General features: G+C 45.9%; 1 protein-coding gene across 7 annotated transcripts in view; it reads right to left on the bottom strand.

Annotated features, from left to right (window-relative positions):
• EPB41L3 (erythrocyte membrane protein band 4.1-like 3) overlaps positions 1–6,000 on the bottom strand; it is a 135,517-nt gene that overhangs the window by 103,746 nt on the left and 25,771 nt on the right. The window contains exon 1 of one of the 7 annotated variants that reach the window (XM_014938527.1): positions 279–380. The exons of the other annotated variants lie outside the window; for them this stretch is intronic. The gene's annotated coding sequence lies outside the window, so the exon portion shown is untranslated. Of the gene's footprint in view, positions 1–278; positions 381–6,000 lie in introns of those variants that run through there. 7 annotated transcript variants of the gene reach the window in all.

The following is a 6,000-nucleotide window of genomic DNA, read 5'->3' as shown; positions in this document are numbered from 1 at the left end:
AAAATGTCGACAGGGTCTGTGCCTCACATAAACATTTGTGAACAAAAGAGAGGAAAAAAAAAAAAAAAAAAAGAGGAGGAGGGAAAAAAAAAAAAAAAAAAAGCCCACTTGGCGGAGAACGGCAAAAGCTGGATGCCGGGAGGTTTCTGGAGCCAGCCCCCCCCGCCTCCCGCCGAGGGCTGCTCTCCGGGCACACAGCAAAGGAGCCTCCCTCCCTCTCTCCTTCCCTCCCTCTCTCCTTCTCTCCCTCCCCCCCCGCCCAGCACCGGGATCCCCACCTGCGTCCGGAGGGATCCGGCCGTTTTTTTGGCTCAGCTAAATGAATTCTTCTGTTCCGAGAGCTGAATTTAGCTGCTGCGGTTGCAGCCAGACCCTAGCGAGGGATGGAGAGGCTCGCCTGTGAACTAAAAGCAGCAAAGATGGGTGCTGGCGAGGTCTGGCTGTGATTTACCCGTGGGGTTTTTGCTGGGAGGGCAGGGTGTACAGTTTTAACTTCCAGTGACAAACCACATGGCTCTTACAATCTGGACTCTATTTCACTCGACAGTATCACCAAAAGAGAAATAAGCAGAGGTCCTGCTACATGCTGACTCCTGATCCAAAAGAAGGGAACGTAACACTGAAAATTACTCTGGAGTTTTCACTGCAACATAAGACCCCAACACGCCACATGTCAGAAAGCAGCAAAAATTCCTAGTGCGGACAGAAGCCGTTTGGGAGGGGATAATCCTGCTCGCACCATTTCATTTTGGTAAATACGTAGCTCCTCTTAAAGCGTGTAACTGAGCTCGCCACTAACGACAGGCGATACACATGAGCAGCTACTGGATCCCAGACTCTGCCGCACCACGGCGCTCAGAGGCACTGCTCCTCCTTCTCTGGGGGACCAGAGGGGACTGAACTTGCTCTTTTCCAGGGGAGGAATTGGGCACGGGAAGGGTAGCAATAGCTAGGCATGGCAGAGCCACAGACCGACACGCTGCACCTTCAATCCTGATGAAAAACAGCGGATAAATTAGGCTTATTCTCTCCTTAGATAGCATACTTTGAGAGCTCCCCAAAATGGTAAGATCCAAATTATATTCAGGCCTCTGATATGAATAGGGGGAGGGAGAGGAAATCTCCTTTAATTAGCAGCATCTCTGTGGGATTTAAGAAGGGAAAGAGGTTTTGACAGTAGGCAGCAGACGTACCATTTCTCAGATCTATAAAGCCATGCTGCTCTGTATTTAATGTACAATCGTAGCAAGAAACACACACACACAGACACCCTTCACCTGCTGTAGAGGAGTGCCTTTTAGCAGATCTGGCACGCTGTAACACGCATAAGAAAGAGAGAGACTTCAAAAGGAAAATGCGTGCCATCGACTAAGAGAGGGCATACTTCTAGTCATGCAGCTGAAATAAAAAGACTTGAACACTCTTTTGCACCAGGAGCTCTGGAAGTCATCACGAATCACAAGGGAATGAACCTGACATCTGAGACATACACTAGAGTTAACAAGGTTTGATGTAAAAAAAAAAAAAAAAAAAGAAGAGGACTGAGATGCTTTGAAACAAATCGAGTCTCAAAAGCAAGAGACTTAAAGAAGACTAAAAGAAGACTTAAGAAATATTATTTAAAAAACAATGCAAGAATCACCACTTGAACCTTTTGCAGCTCTTGTACCGCCCATTACAGTGGAAAAATGTTGACACTGCTTTTAAATAGACACCTCTGGAGCATTAGAGCTTCACAGCGGCACGTTGTCCTTGAGCAGTACTGCAGGGGGATTTGCCCCACAGGTACAACATGCTCCGTGATCCCTTTTGTGGATATACTGCATATATAATAGCATCTTTCATCCGAGGATCTAGAGGGCTTTCAGCACATTGATTTAACCTCAAAACATTAAGTGGTATTAACAGGCTGTTCCTACAAGCAGGAAATCTTTGCAACAGATATGAGGCCGCTGGTACCTCTGGGTTACCAGCACGGGCCCGAATTTCAGAGTTCTCAACACACACAGTATTGTTAATTTGTTTATTGTTTTTATTTTCAAATGTTACTTTGTAATTCTGATGTGGGTTAGTTGGTCAGCTTGCCCTGCCTTCTGTCAGATGGGAGCTCCATGGAACTTTAGGTTTCCATGAATCAGCAAGTTTTGTTATTTTAAAAAACCCTGTTCTTCCAGCATTTTACAGCTAGCCTGAATCCACCCTCTTCTCACACAGGTGGGAAATGTGAATGATGCCCTAACACTTCTTCGGAGTTATCCCAGTGTTCACTTACATGAAAGCAAACCTGGATGACAAGTCCAAGCAGCACTAGAAGAGACTGATCTCCTGCCTTGCTATGGGACAAGTTTTACTTTTGCTATTTTCTTGCCTTTCTGGAGGTGGTGCTTCAGACCTGGGTGTCAGGAGCAAATGAGGTTAGTGGTCCCATTTGAGTTGCTGTTCATCTCAACTCAGCCCTTCCTCACCTCCATGAAGCACTCTGCTGGCAGCCAGACAGGGTAAAGTTTTTAACCCCTGCATTCTGCTCATTTAAAAATAGCACCAGGTTGGGCAGGATGCGGGATGGCACGCCCTCACAGCTGCCCAGATCACACAGCCTTTGAACCCTTCACATCCCACTGGTCCAGACACAAGGTCCCTGCATGCTGCTACACACCTGCCATCTTCTCCCCATTTCGGTGACCGCAGAAAACATCTCCCAGCCCATTCCTGCAGGGTCGTCCCCCTTTCCTTTTACTGTATCCAGCATGCCTCATTCTCCAGCCCCACTCAGACCCTTTTCCTCCTCCTCCATTACTAACACAACTCTCAGCCAGAGGCCTCCCAACCCTCAACTCTTGTAAGGGCAAGGGAGGAGTAATCTCTTCATCTTCCTCCCCTCCAAAGCAGTTTCCCTCCTCTTGTGCCATATACCTTCCCTGCATTTTCTCCAGGCCAGGTTCCTTCATTTCCTACCCATGCAAGGAGCCACATACACATCCAAATTGCTTCTGTGTTGGTCTGGAAGCCAGGCTGCTGCCAGCGCCCCATCCTCTGGGGAGGAAGGCACATAGCTATCGAGACACCAGCACCCAACTGTATGAGCAACTGAGTCACTAGGGAGATCAACACTAAGCTGGGAAAACGGGTAAAATAGGCATCAAGCTCCCCCCTCCATTCCTTTTTCCATCCACCCATCCCTCCCTCCTTCCCTCCCTTTCGGTGTTCCCATTTCTCCCCTTCGGTGAACACACACAACTCTTTTGGGAAAGACCTGCAAAAGGAGGGAGAAAGGAAAAGAGTTGTTCCTGGCATGAAAAGCCAGGGAAGAATAAAGGCAAAGAGAGCCTCTGACACGACGCAGGTAAATTAGAGGTGGGGAAGCAAAACGTGCCAACACACACACCCCCCTCTTTCCCCATGGGGTACCAGTCAGAGGGGATGCCATGCGGAAAATGGGCCCAAACAGCATATTTGGCCACAACAAGGGTGGTTTTTTTTTTTTTCCAAAGGAGAAAAGAATAGGGAGACACGAGGTCTCTGCCAGGAAAGGATGAATAGGCAACCCTGGAAGAGCAGGGACAAGGATTATTGCCCAGCCCTGGGAACGGCTGCCTAAAACATTCTTGTGATTCCCTAATTGATTGGACATGGCATTCAAAATAGCACATTACAGAAAAGCAAGACACAAAAATGCTATCAAACCCAGCAAAAGGCCGTCTCAAGCCCAGCCAATTGTGAATTAGCTGGGTACAGCACTTCAAAAAAATGGCAAGTACTGTAAAAGTAGCAGCATTATTACAGCATTATGAAGAAGATATTTCTTAGCAGACAGGAGCTTGGCACTATCTGTCTAGACGGGTAGATGGGTTTGGAGTCAAACTCATTTTTTTTTTTATTTTTTTTTTTATTATTACCGTATCTACTTCCATTTATTAAAAGCAAACTGTTCTGTCCATGACTCATGCAGCTTAGCTGTCTGCATGGCAATGAAACAAAATTCGCATAATTAAGAGTGATCACTGTGAGACAGCAGATGAAGGTAAGATTTAGAAATCAGACCAGATCTTCTATTTCTGTTGTCCCTCACTGCAAAAATAATGCCTTGAATTGGCCAATATTACCATTGCCTTCAAATACACAAGCAGCAAACCTTCAGGTGAGCTCTCCCTTAGTGGAACTCCAGTGACACAGCACGTCAGATTTACTCTCGACACGGGTTTATTGACCTCAGTGCAGGGATTTATTTGGCCTGTCATTTGAAGTAAGTCTCACTCTGCCTGCCAGTGCCAAATCCACCTCATTTTAAGACTACTGGAGGAACAATCAGTAAATTTGGCCACAGTGCTTCTGCAACTGAAAACCTGCCTATAGAAGATTTACTGCAATTAATTCAGCACTGCCCTTTACCACTTCCATATCTGTAGCTACTTTCTGACCGAGAGCATTAACTGGATTATCAAGCAATTACCTCCTGCTGCAGTTCCCCAACTCCCATCATGAACCAAAAGTAATATGCTTTCGGATGTACCTGAGGCTGTACCCAAACCAGACAATAATTAGTTTTCAGATACAGTAATGAATGGAAGCTTTTTATCACAGTAAGGTTTTAATTTTTAATTTATTTTGTCTATGCGTAATCATTAATATGGTTTAGCTGTACTCTGATTTTATATGCACCAACTATAGGAAACAGAAAATACTGAAAATTTGCAATACGCAGTTAACAATTTTATTTAAGTAGGGTTCCTAAACAGCCTAACAATGAAGGAGGCAAGGACAAAATTAATTTTCTATTGGCAACTCTAGGACTGAGAGCTTCCTAGATGGTGACCACCTCTACCAAGGTAAACACAGGCCATTCTCCTCACTGCTTTCTGTTGAGTCCATCTATTTCAGTCCATGAAACTCAGTTTTTTTGTTCTCATTCCCACAGTACATGCTGTTTTCATAGAATGACAGAATGGTCTGGGTTGGAAGGGGCCTTAACCAGTTCCAACCCCCCTGTCATGGGCAGGGACACCTCCCATGAGACTAGGTTGCTCAAAGCCCACCCGACCTGGCCTTGAACACCTCCAGAGATGGGACACCCACAACCTCTCTGAGGAACCTGTTCCAGTGTCTCTCCACCCTCACAGTTAAGAATTTCTTCCTAATATCTAATGTAAATCTCCCCTCTTTCAGTTTAAAACCGTTACCGCTCATCATATCACTACACTCCTTGATAAAGGACCCTCCCCATCTCTCATGTAGGCTCCTTTCAGGTACTGGATGACTGCTGTAAGGTCTCCCCAAAGCGTCCTTTTCTCCAGCCAGAACAACCCCAACTCTCTCAGCCTGTCTTCACAGGAGAGGTGCTCCATCCCTCTGATCATTTTGGTGTGCCTCCACTGGATTCACTCCAACAGGTCCATGTCCTTCCTGTGCTGAGGACTCGAGAGCTGGATGCAGCATTCCAGGTGGGGTCTCACCAGAGCGAAGCAGAGGGGGAGAATCACCTCCCTCGACCTGCTGGCTTTTCCTCTTCTTGTAGAGTGTTAAACAGGAAAGCAGACACCTTCCTTCCCCCTTTTCCATGCCACTGATCTCAGTCTTGTATTTTAGTTACAAAACTAACTTTACCCCTTCTATGTTGTCTTTTCATGAAGCATCTAACTCAGAGGAGGATTTAAGCAGGACTTTACATTGAGCATAAGCTAAAGTCTCACTGCCTCAGAGGAGAATCAGTGCTTATATTTATTAGGTACCATCAAAAATAGAAATGCTACCCTGAATCATAACAGCCTCCTACAAATCCCTTTCTAAGATATCTCTTCCTCATGACACCCATAATAAAACAGCTCTCAGTGACCAGGGTAATAGCTACAGCCCCCGACTACTTTTATATCATTTGTCTTCATGACCTGCAAGATTCACCAGGGAGGGAAGGCACTTTAAGGAGTGTTTGCATGGCACCCAACACAGTTCACCTCTCAGCTTAATGAAGGTTAATAGAAATTAAGAGAAGGGCTAGTAGGTTCT

The sequence above is a fragment of the Calidris pugnax genome, unplaced genomic scaffold (assembly GCF_001431845.1).
Source record: "Calidris pugnax isolate Ruff unplaced genomic scaffold, ASM143184v1 scaffold13, whole genome shotgun sequence".
NCBI classification, from domain to species: Eukaryota; Metazoa; Chordata; class Aves; order Charadriiformes; family Scolopacidae; genus Calidris; species Calidris pugnax.
This window is presented reverse-complemented; position numbering and strand designations above follow the sequence as displayed.